We start from the raw sequence: 17678 nt of genomic DNA on the forward strand, positions 1-17678 counted from the left end.
GGACAAGGAATCCCCAAACCCAAACCACCCTGTATACTAAGATGCTCATGAGCCTTAATTTATAGTCGTGAGAAATGGACATATCCTTCACATCAGCACCAGGGAAATTGATCACATGTTCTTTCAACCAGCATGTCCTGGCTTTGAGGCCCGTTGAATCACTCTCTGCTCCTCGGTAGTTCTTTGGGTTTTAAGCCTTTATGTTTTGTGCATTCCACAGGCCCTCCTTGTCTAAGACTTTGCTTTCTCTGCCTTCCAATGTCCACTGCCTGTCTCATCAGTACGGTACAGTACAGCATTTTGAGGGAGGGAGGAAAAGACATGTCCCCATAATTTTTATTACAGTCCATTCTGGTGATGGTTATATTTTATTATTAGTTGTTCATCTCTTATGTGCCCAACACGTAAATTGAACTTTACTATAGGCTTGCATGTATAGGAAAAGTCACAGTATCTAAGGTTCTGGACTCTGGTTTCCAGCCTCCACTGTCCCTCACAGAGAGGAGACACCTCTGCCCCAAATTCCCTCCCTTCTGTTGTATGTCACCTTCCAATGCACAGCTCAAAATGACCCAGAAAGGCGGACAAGTGACCTTTAGAAGTCAGGCATTCAGCTCAGGCCTGATATGTCCACCGAAGGAAGGAGGGGTTGGCCAAGGAACCGGGCCAAGTAGCTCCACTACAGATCACTTTTGACTTTTTAACCTAAGACTTAAGAACAAAAGACAGGGCCTGGAGAGATGGCTTAGCGGTTAAGAACACTGACTGCTCTTGCAGAGGACCCAGGTTCGATTCCCAGCACCCACATGGCAGCTATGAACCGTCCTTAACTCCAGTTCCAGGGGAATCTGACGCCCTCTTCTGACCTCCGCAGCATTGTACAACATGGGTGCACTCACATACATGCAGGCAATACATACATGCACTTAAAATAAAAATACTTAAAAAATATTTAAGAACAAAAGACAAATTCTTGTCTTCTTTTTGTAGGACAGGGTCTCGTGTAGCTCAGGTTAGCCTCTAATTCACGCTGTAGCTGAGGATGACCTTTAGCTTCTCATCTTCCTACCCCATCTCCTGAGTCCTGGGATTACAGACAAGTGTCACCATAGTCAGTTGATGCAGCACTAGGAGTTGAACCCAGGGCTTCATGCACGCTAGGCAAGCATTCTACCAACTCAGCTACATCCCCAGCCCCTCAAAGAAAAATTCTTAGATTTGAATTATTCACCTTTCACTCTGATCAATCTACCACCCTATCCAAGCAGAGTTTCCGGCCTCCAGCTCCTTTGTCCCCTGTGACTGTGGAAGCCGTGACCCAGGTAGCCCAGGCTACCCAGAGGCGTGACGGCTCAAGAAGCACAATCTAATAACCAAAGGTTCCAAGTTCCCCAAACACCATAGATGCACACACCTGCACCCACGTTCTTACAAGTCACCTTTCTGTCCCTCCGCTTCCTGAATCACCTCTAAGATCCCCCCATACCCCTAAAGAACCCTCCTGAGACCCAAACAGAGGCTTACATATATTTCCTTCTCCATTCATCACAAATTCTATTCCTAAAGCTTTCTGGGTACAGTCTAGAAGTCTCAGAACACAAATGCCTGTTAGCAAGAACAAGGCCAGGGCATGTACAGCCCCATCCTTTCCGGGGGCTCAACAGAACCTGCTTTGTCTCGCTGTCTCCCCTTTGAGTCCACTGAATGCTCTGACCTCGTTCTTTGCTTTCCACAAATGCAGATTTTAGGGTTGTTTCTTCCTTAAGTGAATCCAGCAACCCCCAAACTCTTTCATCCACAATGAAAATGCTCCAGGCCCAAGTCTAAGTGCATGTTTACCTCAGCCGGATCTGGGAGAGGCTCCCACACATGGGCGCATATATAGCAAGCTGCTTGCTTGAGGCAGACCATAGAGATGGTCTGAGGAACCACCGGATTTGACACTGTCAGAGACATACTTAGGACAGGTATGAGCTAGCAAGAACCATGTCACATGCTAAGCACACACAACATGAGTTTAGGACAAACAGTTGACCTTGACAACCTGTATCCTTATGCTCCTTTAAAGCCTGCAGTTCAGAGATCAGTATCACTGGTCACACTCAGAACTTGCTAACCAGCCTGCGACTGCTGCCTGTGGGCTGGGTGCTTTAAACACAGCATAGATCAATTGGAAAAGTGAATTATCCACAGTTAGTGACTAATAATAGGATAATAATGCTATAACTGCCCCCAAAAAGTGTGTAGGAGCTCAAGAAAATGTGGTAAGGGCCAAAAAAATTGAATTAAGTTATGCAAAAAAAAAAAAGAAAAGGAAAGAAAAATCAAACACGGGTGGCTTTGCAAAAGGCAAAGAGCAGTTAATTTTGCATCAGAATTAAATTACTCCCCTACTGCAGATGAAGTTAGCACAGCAGAATGCAGGGAAATGTATTTAAATGATCACTGAGCTTAAAACTCCGATCAATCGTTAGGATCTTACTGAGATGTCTTAGTTCATATTTCTGAACCCGAAATACCTTCCCGCCGCTCTGAGAGGGGCCGGGGCTGCAGACATCATGGCTTCTCAGCTCTCTTCTGTGCTCTGCCCCAACCACCCTGTTTTCTTTTTTTTATTTTATGTGTATGAGTGTATTGCCTGCATGTAAGTGAGTGCACCCATATCATGCAATGCCGAGGAGGTCAGAAGGGGGCTTCGGATTCCCTCGGAACTGGAGTTAAGAACAGTTCGTAGCTGCCATGTGGGTGCTGGGAATCGAACCCAGGTCCTCTGCAAGAGCAGTCAGTACTCTTAACAGCTGAGCCATTTCTCCAGCCCCTCACCCTGTTTTCTAAGTCTGCACCCGCAGTCCGACCCCTACCCCCGCCCCACCTGAGCATCTTCCCCAGGTCCCCACACACCCTCCCTATCTTTGCTCTGGTCTCAGTTCCTTGGAAGGGTCTTTTCTGCCCACCTTCTCCCTCCATTTACCTTCTCCTGTGTTTTGGTCCATTTTTCTCTTGCTGTGACAGAATACTGGAGGCAAAAGTAATTTACAAAGAGAGAGAGGTTTAGTTTGGTCACCAGTATGTAGACTGGGAAATCCAAGATCTGGCAACTGCATGTGGAAAGGGTCTTCCCAGCACTTCCAGCACAATAGGTATCTGAAAGTCAAATTGCTTCAAGTGGCAGAAAAAAACAAGGGTCAAACTCCCAGAAGAGCCTTCTAACTCCTTTCAGAAATGTTTTTAGCTATTTTCAAGGACCATGCCGTATGTCCCAATACCTTCTGCTAGGCCCATCTCCTGACATCAAGGGCCCATGGGGGATTGAATTTCAGTGTTTGGAGTTCTGGAAGCTCACTACCACCCCAGCATCCCACTCCCAGTCCTAACCCTGCCCCATAGGCAGGGCTTCAGTTACAGGCTCAGAGGAACAAGTTGCGGCATCCAAGACCACAGGGAGCCAAGAGCTCTGCCACCCACTCACCAGGACCCTGAGCAGGAACCAGACCCATGGGTCTTGCTCTCCTCATCTGTGAAATTGTCCCCGTCAGAGGCCATTTTGAGGATCTGATGAATGACTGGAAGTAAGACAGGTTCAACAAAGCTTGGAATACAGTAAATCCTGCATACACTTTTAAATTACATTTAGTGTGTGAGTGTGTGTGTGTGTGTGTGTGTGTGTGTGTGTGTGTGTGTTTGGAGGTCAGAGGACAATTTTCAGGAGTTGGCTCTCTCCTTCCATCCTGTGGGTTCTGAGAATCGAACTTAGGTCATCAGGCTTAGTGGCAAGCATTTTTAGCCCCTGGTCTATCTCACTGGCCCCTGTGTGGATTTTTAAACCTTTTTTTTTGTTTTGTTTTGAGACAGGATCTCATGTAGATCAAGGTGGCCTCAAACTCCTTATGTAGCTAAAAATGACTTTGAATTTCTGATCCAACTGAGCTACATCCTCAGCCCTAAAGTTTGTCATTATGGAGCATTTCAAATATAAACTAAAATGATAAATCCCTATTAGCACATCGATGAGTTCCCAGAATGGTCGATCCATGGCCCATCTCATCTCTACACTTTCCCCCATTTCTCCCATTTTTAGGTTATTTAAAAACAAATTTCAAATGTCGTCACCCTATCTTTATACATTTCAGCAAGTTTCCCTAAAATATAGGGATGATTTTTTTTTTTTTTACTTTTTGAGACAGGGTCTTCCCGTAGTCCCAGCTTGCCTGGAACTCACTGTGTAGACCAGGCTGACCTCAATCTCATGGAGATCCACCTGCCTCTGCCTCCCAAATGCTGGGATTAACAGTGTGCACCACTATCCCTGGCTAGGGACAGATTTTGTTTGTTTGGTTGGTTTTTGTTTTTGTTTTTAAAGAATCCCTCTACGTAATCCAGGCTAGTCTCAATTTGAGATCCTTCTGCCTCCCAGAGACTTCTTGAGTGCTAAGACGAAGGATGTACACAAACACACCCAGCTGGAATTCTTTTTAACCACAGTATCAATATCACACACAAAAATAATGAATACAATCCTGACACTGATTTGTGTCAGCTGCAGTCATCATATATCATAAGAGCCCAGAGATGGGCTAACCTGTGGTAGGACTTCAAAGCAGGTGTTGCCTGTGTGAACGACTGCCTTTTTGCTCAAATATCCAACATGACAAACTCCCAACTCAGCACCTCTAAGACTTCTCTGTTCTTTACACTGGACTTCTCCATTGGCATTTATACACTGGCTACTTTGTGTTTGTATATTGTTTAATAGTGGGGCAGAGGATGAGCTGCCGAGAAATGGAAAAGGCAGTAGGAACATTCCAGAAACATTTGCTCTCTGGCCAAAGGCTTGGCCCATCTTAGGCACCAAGATACCACAAGAACAAATAGCCCCACTGAATAATACTAGCCCAAGTTCATGTAGAAGAAGGGAGAATCGGGGATATCTAGACCATATGGAAAACAAGAACCAGGCGGGGACGGGGGTAAGGATTTGGCTTGCAAGTGAACAGAACAAATGAAGTCCTGTCGTCAGACCTGAGGGGTGTTGATGAGGAAGTGGCTCCCAGAGCAGCAAGACAGAGACAGCACAGAGCTAGACGCTAGCATTCAGGAGTGTCAGACGTGCGGTAGAGCCAGTATTCAATTCAGTGGGTAAAACAGCCGTTGTTTTATTAATGATGCCGGCACAACCGGCTATCTTTTGGAAGCAAGTTGAAACCTCATGTTACATTATACACTTAAACCCCAGGAGGACTGGAGAGTTAACAGCCAAAAACATTTTTTAAGCAATAGATATCTTGAACCAAAATGTAAGAGAGGACAAGAATAGTCTACAGTATCAAAACAGTCATGCTTTAAAAGAAAGGCACAAAGTTGTGAAGAAGTTTCAGCGGGTAACAGTGCTTGCTGTTCGAGCAGGAGGACCTGAGTTCAAATTCTCAGCATCCACACTGTGATGGTTGTTTTTAATGGAAACGTGTCACAAATTAGAATCACCTGAGAAGGGAACTTCAATTGAGGAATTTTCTTAATTGGCATAGGAAGACCCACCCCAAACCTGGGTGGTGCCGTCTGGTAGCATCCCAGATAAAAGGAAGATCATTCATCTTTTGCTTGTTTGGCCTTCCCTCTCACCACCAAGTTGATTTATGCTGCTGCTGCTGTTGACTCCATTGCTCACATCAGAACTAGTGTGTCCAGGCTTCCATCATTGGCTAAGGACCAGCAGCTCTTCAGGAACCCTCCAGATTTTCCATGCCAGATTGGAACTGCTGAGGCACCCAGCCCCATGGACTGAGCAACTACTGGGTTCTCAGCCTCTCCAGTGTGGGACAGCCTCTCCGGTGTGGGACAGCCTCTCCGGTGTGGGACAGCCTCTCTGGTGTGGGACAGCCTCTCCGGTGTGGGACTACTCATGCTGCTGAGGCTTACACCCAACCTCAAGGACTGAGCAACTTCTGAGTTCTCAGCCCCTCTGGTGGGATTCAGCAGTTTTCAAAGCAAGCCAATAAGCAGCATTCCTGTATGGTCTCTGCTTCAGTTCCTGCCTCAAACTCCTTCCATGGCTTCCTTTGATGATGGACTGTAACCTGGGAGCCGAAATAAACCCTTTCCTCCCCAAGTTGCTTTGGGTCATGGTGTTTACCACAGCAACAGAAAGCAAACAGAACACATGTAAAACTGGGCATGGCCACAAGTGATTGTAACCCCAGAGTTGGGCAGCAAAGAACAATGAATCCCAGGAAATTGCTGGATGGCCAGCCTCACAAATGACTGGCTTCCTGTTCAGTGGAGACCCTGCCTCAAGTCAATGAGGCAGAGAGTGATAGAGCAGGCCACTGAGAGCCTCCTTTGACCTCCGCAGCTGCACACACATGCTGCACACACATGCATCCACCATCCATGTCCACACAAAAATGAATAGGTAAAAGAAAATAAAAATTTAAAAGACAGATTTTATTCCCCAAGCTTTATTTTCACACAGATACCATCCATGAAATCGTCAGTGCAAAAGCAAGCAATGGGGCTGGAGAGACGGCTCAGAGGTTAAGAGCACCTGCTGCTCTTTCAGAGGACCTAGTTCAGTTCCCAGCACCCATATCAGGCAGCTCACAACTACCTGTAACTCCAGCTCCAGGAGATTGGATGCCCTCTTCTGGACTTCATGGACACCTGTACTCACATGCACATACCCACACACAGACACACATATATACTAAAAATCGAAAAAATCTTTAAAGATCAAAATATTTCAGGATAAAACTATTTGTAACACAGTTATCCAACAAAAAGTCAATACTCATATGCAAAGAGTCACTACAATCTAATAAATGAACAAGGAGCATTATAGTTAGGCAAAGATGAAGATAGGAAGGATACAACACACATCTAAAGGGCCAAAAAACATATGAAAGACACACAAATGGAAATTACAGGGGCCAGGAGATTTCATTTTTGCACCCCCAATCACAGGCAAAAATGCAAAACAATGCTAACACCTTTTGCTGGAGTGAGTACAGGAGATTTACAGACTCTTGAATTGCTGAAGAGAGTGTGAAATGTCACAGTGTTTCTGGAGAGCAACCTGGCAACACTGTCTAACATAAAACATGCAAGTGCCCATCAACAGAGCAACCCCACTCCTGGAACTGTATTCCATGGGGAAAAAAGCTCTAGTTGGGAGATTGTGTGTACAGGATGTTTACTGCAGCATTGTGTAGGGCAGAGGGTAAAATCCAGGAAATAAAGTGAACACCTGTTAGTGGAAGATTCCCTGAAGAAATCAGAGTACTTCCTCCCAGTGAAACAAGATGCTGCCATGGAAAGACCAAACCTGAATATGGCGTCTGACCTGGAGAGAGTTCTACCAGCATGGTTGTTTGAGTAGGGAAAGTGAGATGAAGAACGAGTGTGCCTCCTGCAATCCCTGTATGTGTGTGTGGCTCTGTGAAGACTGTTTCTGTGGCTGTGATTCGAAGGTCTGCTTTGTGAAAGCATGCATGTAGAAATGCAAAGCTGTCCAACATGGGCATGAAAGAGAAGGGAGAGAGAGAAGAAGAGACAAGCAGAAGAGAAAACAGCACAGACAGGAAAGGGACCTGCAGACTTGAGACCTTCTGTGTCTTCTTACCAGCTGTCTGCCTGGGAGTTACATATGAGGACCAGGGGGCCTGTGGGAGGATGCCTAGATCCAAGGACCTGGATCAGAGAGGAAGAGGAGTGTGTCTGGGGGCTGGGTGCTGAGGGGAGGTGGAGGCAGGATGATACAAGACACTGAAGCAACTAGCTAGATCTGTATAGGTGAAGGCTGTGATCTCTGTCCTCCCTGGAGCACTCTGGGTACCACAGTCCCAGGGGCTTGCCTTAAGGTATCCCCTACCATACCGAATGGTTGCTAGTATTTTCTTGTTGCCCAGATAAACAAAATGAGTCCCTGGGAAGGGAAAGCACCTTCCCACAGGTCTCTGGGGCTCAGGCCCCATGTTCTGCCCACTACCTACTCATCGTGGTCTCTCAGAGTAGATAGAAACCCCTTAGCCCAAGAAGACCCTTGGCTAAGTCCTGGAACCCAACTGAGGGAGGAAGGCGAGGACTCAGTGCACACCTCCTCATCCCTCTACTTTGTGTAGAGCAGAAGACAGAGGCAGGTGACCTGCTCGGCCTCTCCACTCTCCGAAGCTCTGTATATTGGTCAACACTTTGCAGACAGGCAGGGAGCTGTGTGAAGATTACATACCTAACGTTTGCTGGATATTTGGTTTGGCCTCCATTTCCCCCTCAAAATTTTCATAGCAGAAAATGCCCAGGATAATACAGGATCCTCAAATATGAAGATCCACAAAGAGAGAACCTTAGGGCTGTAATCTTCACTCTATCACATACTAGCTGTGTGACCTTGGGCACAATGCTTAACCTCTCTGTGCTTCTAGTGTTCATCTGTAAAGTGAGTTATGTGACAGAACTTCTCTCGAGGGTTTGCTGTGAAGGTTAAAGGAGTTCCCTTGAAGTGAAGGGAACCTAAGTGCAGTTGGTACTCAGGAAGTATGGTATGTTTCCACAACCAAACAATCTGTCTTTAAGGAGATTCACTGCTATAATCAGACTTTCTGCCCCTCCTCCTGCCTCACCCTTTAAAATCAATACTATCTCTATATCTATAATTCAATGCCTCCCAGATGCAAAGGCTGGAGTTGGGGAATGTAGCTCAGTTGGTAGCATTCTCACCTAGTGTGCATGAAGCTCCTGGTTTGATCCCCAGCATCACCCAAAACTGAATATGGTTGTGCATGCCTATAATCCCAGCACTTGGGATGTAAAGGAAGGAGGATCAGAAGTTCAAGACCATCCATGGCTCCATAGCAAGTTTGGGGCCAACCTAGGCTACATGAGATTCTGTCAGAAAAAAAAAAGATGCAAAGGTCAGATGGAAAGCACTAGAGACACAGACCCAGCAACTAGGAGCCTGGACCAGGGCATCTGCAGGCCAAGATGGTGAGGAGGAAAGGCAGAAGGGGAATCCTAGCTCCACCCGGAGCCCAGCTTGAAGCCTGGGCTCACAGCACAGGGCACTGCTTCAGGAAAGATGAAACTTGATGCCCTTTGTACCCACCTTGGTTTATTCCTTCTCAGGCCTGGTGGAGACAAGGGGCAGTGCTGGACCATGCCCCCTTGGTGACCTTGGCCACTTCTGTAGAAAGGCAAGTCAACCACATATATGGGACAAGCCAGAACAAACACACACCAAGGAGAGGCCATGGGAGCCTATGCCAGAGGCAGAGTGACTTCCTCATTTCCGTGTCCAAATTACCGGACAGGTTGTTTTGGCTCACAGTTTCAGAACAGCTTCAGTCCATTGGTTAGGAAAGGTGTGGCTGCAGGATCGGCTCCCTCTGTAAGCTGCCAGAGGACAGGTGGCTGTTTGCTCACATGGTTGCAGACCAGGAAACAGAGACAGAGAAAGGTCAGTGCCCTCGCCCCCAGCTCTTCTGTTTCCCCTGTGTTCTATCCAGGGCCCCAGCTCATGGGATGGTGCTGCTGACATTCAAGGTGGGTGTCTCCCCTTCAGTCAGTCCTCAGTGAAGAACTGTCACAGAGCCCTGGCACCACCACTACCCCCATCCCAAGTGCCAATGGTACAGGAGTGGGGAGCCAGAACCTCTAAAACCTTCAGCCCTAGGGCCACTTAAGCAGATGAGCTGTCCACTGGGGCTTCTGTGCACTGGATTTTGGGTCTGCATCTTGGCATGATGCCAGCTCCTCTTTCTCTGATACCCAGAGAAGGAACTCTGCCCAATTCAGAACCTTCTGAGGTCCATCAGCTCCAGACAGAATTGATGCCCTTAAACCTGTAGTGTTTGGAAGTCTGACTCCCAAGAGGCACTTTCCATTCAATTGGGGGACGGGACAAAGGCCACCTCCTCCAGGATGCCTTTCCTGCTGTGCTCTGTCGCCACCTTGCCCCATGGTTCTCATTTGATCACTTCATGTGCAGTCACTGGCTCTTGCCAATGATACTTGGTTTTGTTCCACATTGGGTCCCTCTTGCAGAGTCTGGCATGAAGTAGGCACCAAGCTGAATTCAAGGCCTCCCTTGGCTGTTCCCACCCCGCTTTCCTTCCTGACCAGATCCTTCCAAGCACAATGGGGAGACAGAATCATGTGTAACTCCCATGCACTCACCACCATGGCAGCTGCCTGTTGTGTGGCCCATTACTTAGTGCCCACCTCTGGGAAGGTCTGTCCAGGGAGCAGAACCACTGGTGGCCTCATGCACAGACACACTCAACCAACTCTTATTTTGTGTCTCATATTATTGCACCTACAGGTCCCTCTACCTAGAAAACCACTCCTGGGCCCCCTGTGCTTCCTTACCAATCATCCAACCCTGCCTCTTCCAACTGCTCAAGGCCCTTTCAGAAGCTCCAAGTGGAGTTCCCCACCCTTGAGGAGGGACATATCACTGTGCCTCCCACCTCCTCCCCTCACCCACAGTCTGTGTTCCACATCGTGATGAGTGACATCCAACTGTGTGGTTCCTGAGTGGTGACTACATCTTTCCTGCTTTTGTGTTTTATTCAAAGCACACAAGGCCAATAAAAACTCAACATGCAGCTAATATTTATTTAGGGCTTACCACGGAGAAAGACTAGAAGTACATTTCTACAGGATTTTATTTAATTATCCGAATAAGCACCTCAAGGCAGGCCCTGCTGTCCCACTCTCCAGACAGAGTGGGCTGCTGTCACCTGCCTGGCATCACACTGCTAGGAAGCATCAGTACTGGGGTCTGACCTCCAGGTCCACTCCCTAGTCTACATGATAAGCACCTAGCACTGCCACCCCAGCAGTCGCCACCCTCATGATCTGGGATCTACATTGAAAGGTCTCCCCTGTCTTTCCTCCTTGCCACCAGGTAGGCTCTGTGCTGCCCAGGTACTTCTGAAACCTTCCTGATTCTCTCAGAGACCCCTTCTTCATGCAGCACCCCAGGCCCATCCAGCCAGGCAGCACCACTTCCTCAAAAGCCTCCACTTCCCGGGGCTTTACCAGTGGTGCTTGTATGTTTGCAGAGTACACTGTGCCAGATACTTTATAAAAGGTGGAACTTGTAACAGCCACAATAGCCAGCTCTGAACTTCCACCATAGCTGAGAAAGCGAACACCTATGGGAGGTAAGGAGCTTCCGAGAGCTGAGGGAGAAAGGAGGGAAGATGAGCCAATTGAGTCAGACTTTTCCTGGGTTCTCATTCTCTGAGCAGATACCAGTAGGAACAAGGGAACAAGCCAGCTGCTGGGAGATGAAGCTCCCTGCCAAATGATGGTTATGCAAAGGTACATAAGGAATCAGGATTAAGAAAGTTCCAGAAGGAGACTGGCTTGACTGAAGATGGAGGAAAGGGTAGAGGAAGAAGAGGGCCTGTGAGGTGGGTGGCTGAGTCTGGATGCTAGGCCACTCAGGACTGTCTCTGTCCTCTCCATCTTTGCCTGTGAGAATCAGCTCTCTCCTTCCACCATGTGGGTCCCAGGGATTGAATTTAGGTCGTCAGGCTAGGGCAGCAAGTGTCCTTTATCCACTGCCGTCCTCCAGCCTGGCACTTCTGGGTCTTGCCTTCTCCACCTGCTGTGTCTTCCTTCCTTCCCCTGCTCTGGCTGCCCTTCGCTCTCTGCTCTCTCTCTGCTCCTCCATGTGCCCTTTTGAGTTTTTCTCCTCCGTAACTATGTTATTAATTTTCTATCATGATTTTCATGGTGTGGCTTCACTCCTGGGGAATCCCACACCCGCCCGCGGGTAGTGATTCATGGCTCTGGCTGGGGGAGGCAGTCCCTGGGAGAGGAGCAACTTCTCTGCAGGGACACCTCCATAACATAGCTCTGCTTCCTCCTGTCCTCCGTCTCAGAAGGAACCACGTTTTCCGTTTACAAGCTGGGTGGCCCTGTCCACTTACCCCAGCCCCCTGACACTTGCCAGGGAACAGAACTCGCATCTCCTTCCTCCCAGCCCCAGGCTAACTGCCCTGCTTGAGCTGCTCTACCTCAGAAACCCCATGAATAGCGCCTTTCCCAGCTGCCCCCATCGCACCCAGAGGACAAAATCTGGTGCTTTTTTTCTTGATTTCTCAAAGCCCTGTATCACTCCCCCTGCTCAGCCCCAACAATCACAACTAGCTTTGAGCATCCAGAAAGCATTTACCTAGCAACTCTGTGTTCTGGCAACTTGTAGGTACTGGGGCTTCTGTAAGGAACAAGAGACAGTGTTTGACACCCAGCGAAGGCCGGTGGGTAGGACAGACTTTGGATCATTAACAAAAGAGTGTCAGGCTGCAACACGCACCACGGTGAAAACAAGAGAGGCCTGTGCTTCTAGAGTGACCACCTACGGTGTGTGAGTGGGCCACCTTTCTGGAGCTAAGGGTTAAAAACACTGAGCTCGGGAGGAAAAGGAAAGCACAAAGAATCAAATCAGGCAGTATTCCCACACTTACAAAGAAGGCTGATCCCAGCAGGGTCAGATCCCTGCCAGAGGTCACACAGCAAATAGGCAGCAGACCCAGATGTAGCTGGCTCCACAGCTTCTGTCCCACCTCCCAGCTTCCTCCTGGGCAAGGATAAAGGACACTAAGGTGGATGGGTGCCCGTATGGCTTCATCCTATGGCTTCATCCTCTGGGGTGACTGGTCACGTAGCTTTGTTTAGGATGCTCCCCCTGTCTTGCCCACTTGTGAGCTTTGCCTCTGGCCTTTTGGGGTCTGCTGGTCAACTTGAAGCCTTCTGAGCTCCTCTAAGACAGAATCAAATACTTCCTACCTTGGAATACCACATCACATGTCATTCATTCATTCATTCATTCATCAAATGCATATTGCAGATCTGTTATGTTCCAGGCAAGCTTGGACATCAATCTACAATTCCAAACACAGGGAGATGCACCACAGGAGGACAAGCTGAGTCAAAAGACACAGCAGAGGGTTCCAAACACCCACAGCTCTCCCAGGTGGGCCACAGTATCCCAAAGCAGTTGTCTGTTTGCCAAGCTCTTAGATTTCAGTATTTGAATCTTAGTTGCATCTATGGCACAAAACCCAACCCAGAGCAAGCATGCCTTTGGATTTTTACATCAGGAGAAGAATCCCTTTCGGTTGTGCACCTACTATGTGCTGGGCTATTTCTATGGGTTGGAAGTATAACAGAAACCCAGGAGACGAAAATCTCTTCCTTCATGAGATTTTCTTTCTGCTGGGCCTAGAATGTAATCGAATGAACAATTTGCATTCCTAATTAATTAATTAGCATGTGGGGAAGAGAGAGAGAAAGGGAGCATGTAGTGAAGAACTCGCAGAATGTGGCAACCAGCTTCATGACAGAGGCAGAGTATTTGGCCTCCCACTCCCTGCACCGTCATCGTCCCCGACAAATCTGCTCCTTCCTTGTGCCCACCCCTCTCAGCATGGATGCCTGTGCTTGCCCAGGTCTCCCTAAATGCCCCTGACCACCTCTCTCCTCTCCATCCTCAGTTCCCCTATGTTGGCCCAGTCATCACCTGCCCCAATTGGTTTCTGCCCGCCCCCAGCCCTTTCCAGGTTGTTTTGTCCACTCCAGCCTCTTTTCCAAGGCTGCTGGGCACTTGGCTTAAAATATTTTCTATCATTTTGTTAGCACCAGCCATACTTGGTTTATTTTCTTCCTTGTAACTGGACAATCACCTCTTCTCACACAAGCCATCCTTGTAGCCTGGAATGTTCCCTCTCTTCTCAGCTCCCCACCTGTCCCCACTTGGTTTAACTACTTCTAACTACATCTAACTGCCTCTTCCTCATTCTGTCCCTACAGTATCCTCGAACCAATCTACCATCTTCCCCCACCCCCACTTCCAACCTCCATCTCACTGTGTAGCTCTGGCTGGCCTCAAACTCACGGCAATCCTCCTGCCTCTGCCTCCTGAGTGCTGGGATCACAGGTGGGCACTACCATGCGTGGCACAATCTCTTCATCTTAGCATGGCCCACAGGACTGTCCCATTCACCAGGAATTTGTATAGTATCTGACACATAGTAGAGATGAATAGAGGAATGAACCCACAATGGCCTAGTCAGTGGCAGTCAAAGCAGAATGGAATGTTCAAATCTCCGATGCTCCACTTTCTTGATATACGACCTTGAACTTGGCATATGACCACTCTGAGACCTTCCTTGTCTATAGGAAGAGTTAGTAGCAGGTATTTGAGGATTGCTGGAAACTTGAGTGTAGCACCACTCACACCTGGCACCCAGAAGTTTCTCTGTAAATGCTTGCATGTCTATGGCTGAGAAGCCCATAGTGTTAGTGCAAGGCCCTTCCTCAGAAGGTTTGGAAGTTAGACTAAATTCCCCCCTCTATTCTGTAAATGTGTGACATTATGCCAAATATTTGCATATTTAGGTGACTTGGCTTCCTCATCTGTAAAATGGGAATGAAGATGATGCTATCTCATAGGATAGTTGTAGCATTCAGCATGGGTCAGCACCCAATACATGTCAGTCAGTGTCATTGCTATTAACACATGACACTGATGACCACTCTGTAACACTCTTATCCACAGTCCTTGATGAACAAAGAGACAAGTTTCCAGAGAGGTTAAGTAACTGTCCAAGGTCAAACAACGAGGAAATAGCCTCAGCCTTATGTTTCAAGACCAGGTCTGCTGCACCCAAATCCCATGTTATTTCCACTCTAACAAAGAGGCAGCTCAAAATAGGCCCGTGGCATTTCAGCTAATTTCCTCTAAGCCCTTCCCACGTAGCAGACCCTGGTTGCACAAAGCCGCTCCCTAGACATCCATTCAGCAGCTACTAAACACAGGTGCCTAGGGCGTCCCAAGCAGCTAATGGAACTTGTGCTGCGCCAGCTCCTTCCAGGTGGGAGGCCTGGCCTGGCCTGCAGAAGAGCTCTGTGGCTTAGAACTCACCTGGAAAGGGGGAGGGTAGTGGTATAAGAAGTACATGGAAGATGAAGCTGACGATCACTTTGGATGTAAAATGGGGACAAGAAATGAGACACTGCCCTTTGCTAGGCTTTTTGCCTGTCTCCTACCTCAACCAGTGCAGTCCACACTGTACATCCATTATGAATCCAGAGCTGCATTGGGTCCCAAGGCATAATCGTGAACAAGACCTAGCTCCTGACCTCAAAGGGCTTATGAGGCAATGAGAGGTGGTCATGCCCACAATAAAATGTGATCCATGTGATGGCTGAGGTCAGAGAAGCCCGGTAAGTAGCGAACAGCAGGGAGTAGCTGGGAAGTTTCATAAGGGAGAGAGCAGGTGCTAAAGGTGTCCCCTTTCCAGGTGCCAAAACTGAGGCTCCAGGAGGTCAACTCAGATGGAGTCCCAGAGCAAAGTTTTCCCCTCAGGTATGTGCCTCATGCAGAAGTCTATACTGTCTCTATGTGGGCTGTGGAGATGCATCCCCTTCCTCCCCTACCTCTGTCCTTTTCTCTGTAATAATCTGGCCAGAAGATGACTCAAGTGCTGTGAATGCTACAGCTTCCATCAGCGGCTCCAAGGCCAGCAGACTCAGTGAACACACAGAGGCTTCTAACCTTCTGCTATGGGTGCTTTTTGAGCAAAAGGCTTGGGGGTTAATCTAAAAGGGGATCAGGATGAGACATGTTTTGCCCTCACTATATAGGGGTTTCTTGGAAAGGTCAAAGATAACAAAGGTGATGGGCATCGGTGAGAGTAAATCTCTCAGACACCCAAGCATCTCTCCACAACCCCCTCAAAAGGCCTAGGTGACCTCAGAAGCCTTGGCACCTGCCCCTTATGTTTCCTCAAGGATAGAAGCCAAGAACGCCCACCAAAACCACTGCTGAATGGCCCCTGGAGCAGCAGACCAGTTCCTCCCTCTAAGTTTCCCCGCTCTTGTCCCCACCCTCCCTGGGCAAGAAAACAGAGCCTGAGAAGTCCTCTCCTGCAAGCCCAGCTCCAATCTTCCCTTAAAGTTCCTTAGCAGAAGTTGCAGAGCTCTGGGTTCTATTCTCTAGACAGCACTGGAAGCACAGCAGTCCACCCTCAGAAGTGTCCTGGTCCAAGGAGGAAGCAAAGAGTGGGAGAAAAGCAAGTTCTGTGCAGGGTAGAGAAACAGGTAGTTTCTACTTGTGACCTGGAATGTGAGAGGAAGTTTGACGATGGGTTTTACACCCAAGAACTATTTCCACTTGAGCCATCTCTGTATGCTCATAAATCTCGATATCACTGGGAAATTATTAAATGATCTCAAAACAAAAATGGGGAGGGAAAGATGGAATAAACAAGTTATGAAGTCAAAGCATCTCTGGCCAAGTCTCAACTGACTCACCGTCTTTCTCTAGCCCCTCCCCCAAAGGAAAGGTGTATCCCCACAGCCTGCCTCATATGTTCTCCTTTACCTAGCTATGAACCTGATTGGAGTGAACGTCATCTATAGCAGCAGGCACCAATATGCTTCGGTTCTGGGGTCACGTTAAGGAAAAGTTGCACACGCAGGAATTAACTCGGGTTCACAGTCATGCTGAGCACGGGGGACTCCTGTGTTTCCCTGTTTGTAGCAGGGAGATTTTTTAAAATTCCCTTCAATCTCATTCATGAATGGCAGAGAAAACTTAGAAAGATTCACACTCACCCACTTACCCTGAAAACATGTTTATCCTTGAGCTGAAATCATGGCCCAAGCCCCAGTTGCCAGTCACCCTTTCACACCCTTCTGCATGAATAATCTTTCCAAAATGTCTGCTCATGGAAGCAAGATTTAGAATTTCACAGAAAACTACAGAGAGGCTCAGTACTATGTGGATCCCATTAGCCAGAAAGAGCCAAAGATCTAGAGGAGAATGAGAAAGGGGATCTCTCCAGCCAATAAAATAAAACATCTTTCCCCCCACCAAAAGCAACGTGGAACCCATGATCAGAAAAGAAAAAAACAAAACAAGCGCATAGAGACCATGTTTGTAATTACCCATCCAGGGTCTATGTCCACCTCGTCCAAGCAGAGAAACGGCTGGTTGAAGTTTTGTGGCTGTCTGACTGTGATGGGAGGGCTGTATTTGAAGCTCTGGGCACGTAGAGAGGGAATGAGAAGGAGGCTGAGCTGGAAGAAACATCAAGGGGGGAGGGAAGAGGAGAGAGTGTGAGAGAGGGAGAACGAGAGGGAGAGAGGAGCAGCAATCGCCAGCTACGCCTTCCTCCAAGCTCCAGGAGGCCCTGGCCAGCACTCATTCCAGGACTGGGGGACAGAAGTCGGTGAGGCCAGGCAGCCCTGCTCTCGGCCCTGGTCTGGCCGGTCCCCGGGGGACAGAGGCCGGTGGCCCGCGCCCCCCTCCTGGCCCACAGCCGGCCGGCTGTGGAGTGCAGCAAGCGCACAGACTGGGGAGCTGTCCAGTTCAGCACCGCGGCGATGCGGTAGGTGGGAGCGCCTGGCCACGGGGAGCTGTCCGGTCCAGCCCCACGGCGATGCAGTAGGTGTGAGCACCGGACCGCGGGGAGCTGTCCAGTTCAGCACCACGGGCGATGCAGTAGGTGGGAGCGCCTGGCCCCGGGCCGCGCGGCCGCGAGCGGGGGAGGCGGGCAGGCCTGCCTGCAGCAAGACGCCGGCTCGCGCGCCCGATCGCTCTCTTCGCTTCCAAGGAGCTTTGCGGATCGGGGGAGGGAACCCCGCCTCGATTCTCCGGGAGAAACCCCCTC

The sequence above is a fragment of the Nannospalax galili genome, unplaced genomic scaffold (genome assembly GCF_000622305.1).
Source record: "Nannospalax galili isolate Female #2095 unplaced genomic scaffold, S.galili_v1.0 scaffold445, whole genome shotgun sequence".
In the NCBI taxonomy this organism is placed as follows: domain Eukaryota; kingdom Metazoa; phylum Chordata; class Mammalia; order Rodentia; family Spalacidae; genus Nannospalax; species Nannospalax galili.